At 37.6% G+C, this 2,383-nt stretch overlaps 1 pseudogene; it reads left to right on the forward strand.

Annotated features, from left to right (window-relative positions):
• Positions 1-1,246: 1,246 nt before the first annotated feature.
• On the forward strand, positions 1,247-2,169 carry LOC138439071 (olfactory receptor 4P4-like; annotated as a pseudogene).
• The last annotated feature ends 214 nt before the right edge of the window (positions 2,170-2,383 follow it).

Below are 2,383 nucleotides of genomic sequence, written 5' to 3' on the forward strand. Positions count from 1 at the left end.
GCTAGTACCATACTGTCGTGATGACTGTGGCTTTGTAGTAGAGCCTGAAGTCAGGCAAGTTGATTCCTCCAGTTCTTCTTCTTTCTCAAGATTACTTTGGCTATTCGAGGTTTTGTTTTTTTTTTTTGCATTTCCATACAAATAGTGAAATTATTTGCTCTACCTCTGTGAAAAGTATTGCTGGTAGCTTGATAAGGATTGCATTGAATCTGTAGATTGCTTTGGGTAGTGTACTCATTTTCACTATATTTATTCTTCCAATCCATGAACGCAGTATGTTTCTCCATCTATTAGTGTCCTCTTTGATTTCTTTCACCAGTGTTTTATAGTTTTCTATATATAGATCTTCAGTTTCTTTAGGTAGATATATTTCTAAGTATTTTATTCATTTCATTGCAATGGTGAGTGGAATTGTTTCCTTAATTTCTTTTTCTACTTTCTCATTTTTAGTGTATGGGAAAGCAAGGGATGTCTGTGTGTTGATTTTATATCCTGCAACTTTACTATATTCATTGATTAGCTCTAGTAATTTTCTGGTGGAGTCTTTGGGGTTTTCTATGTAGAGGATCATGTCATCTGCAAACAGTGAGAGTTTCACTTCTTCTTTTCCAATTTGAATTCCTTTTATTTCTTTTTCTGCTCTGATTGCTATGGCCACAACTTCCAGAACTATGTTGAATAGTAGCAGTGAAAGTGGGCACCCTTGTCTTGTTCCTGACTGTAGGGGAAATGCTTTCAATTTTTCACCATTGAGGATAATGTTTGCTGTAGGTTTTTAAAACATCATATTCCACAAGAAAATTATCAGTATTTTAAATAAATACAGGGTTCTATCCTGCAATTGCACAACTTACCTTACTCCCTTCACTTTTAGTATGTTTGTTTGAATCTCGTAAGTGAACAAGCTTTTTCAGGAAAAGAAATGTATCTTTCCTAAGCTCACTTTTCATCCCATAAGTAAGATGACTGTGCATGTTTGTTTATATTTGAGCAAGTGTACTTATTGATACTATTCTCTTTCATTCTAGAAAATAATAAGATCTGGTATATTATATGGCAAGATTTTCATACAAAGTTTAGAATTATCTGTTTAAAAGTATAGTATAGGAAGCTGATTTATTAAATGAATGTATTTCTCCAACACTCACTCTGATTGACACCATGCATAGTCAATATTTCTCATGCTAACCTGTCCTTTTTTTTTTTTTTTTAAGGCAAACTCACTGAGTCTTCACTGTATTAGACCATGAAATATGCCAGTAACATCACTGAATTTTTTCTCTTGGGACTTTCCCAGAACATGAAAATCAAACATGTGTGCTTCCCACTATTCTTATTTTGTTACATAGCTATTTGGATGGGAAACTTGCTCATCATGATTTCTGTCACATGCAGTCAGCTAAATGATCAACCCATGCACTTCTTCTTTATTTACCTTGCTCTATCAGATCTGCGTTATACCTCAAGCGTGACACCCAAGTTAGTCACTGACTTGCTGGCAGAAAGTAGCACAATTTCATCCACAGACTGCATGGCGCAGCTTTTTGCCATGCACTTCTTTAGGGGATTGAAGTCTGTATCCTCACCATGACAGCCTCTAACTGCTATGTGGCCCCTGCACTGCACCATCATCATGAGCAGGCACAGATGCTGTGCAATGGTCAGTGCTTGTCGTGCTGGAGCATTTCTGCACTCCTTTGTCCAGGGTCTCCTCACCATTATCTTACCATTCTATGGCCCTGATGGAATAGGTCACTGTTTCTGTTACGTGTATCCTTTGCTGAAACTGGCCTGCATGGACACTTACGGAGTTGGGATCCTAGTGGTGGCCAATGCAGGCATGATGGGGTTGGTGATCTTTGTAGTTGTGATGCTCTCCTACATTTTTACATTATACACCATCAAGGCTTACCCTTCAGAAACCTGGTACAAAGCTCTTTCCACTTGTATTTCCCACATCACAGTTGTGGTTCTGTTCTTTGTGCCTATTCTCTTCATTTACATTAGGCCGGCCACAATGTTTCCAGAAGACAAGATGTTCTCTTCTACACCCTCATTGCTCCCATGTTCAACACTCTGGTTTACACTCTCAGAAATACAGAGATGATGAATGCCCTGAGGAAGATGTGGTGCCAGAAACCATTTTTGATTGCAACGCAAATCATCTGAAAGTCACTTTGCCTTCTCATTACACATCCTATTCAATTGATATTTGCTTACTTTAGTTTAATAAACAATGAAATTTACACTACAAAAACTAAGCATAAACACTAGCATTAGTTGAAATCCTTTCTTCTATCAATCCATGTTTCTTATTAACATCTTCCCCTAGTAATGCTGCTGCTACTGCTAAGTCACTTCAGTCGTGTCCAACTTTGTGCGA

The sequence above is a fragment of the Ovis canadensis genome, chromosome 4 (assembly GCF_042477335.2).
Source record: "Ovis canadensis isolate MfBH-ARS-UI-01 breed Bighorn chromosome 4, ARS-UI_OviCan_v2, whole genome shotgun sequence".
NCBI classification, from domain to species: Eukaryota; Metazoa; Chordata; class Mammalia; order Artiodactyla; family Bovidae; genus Ovis; species Ovis canadensis.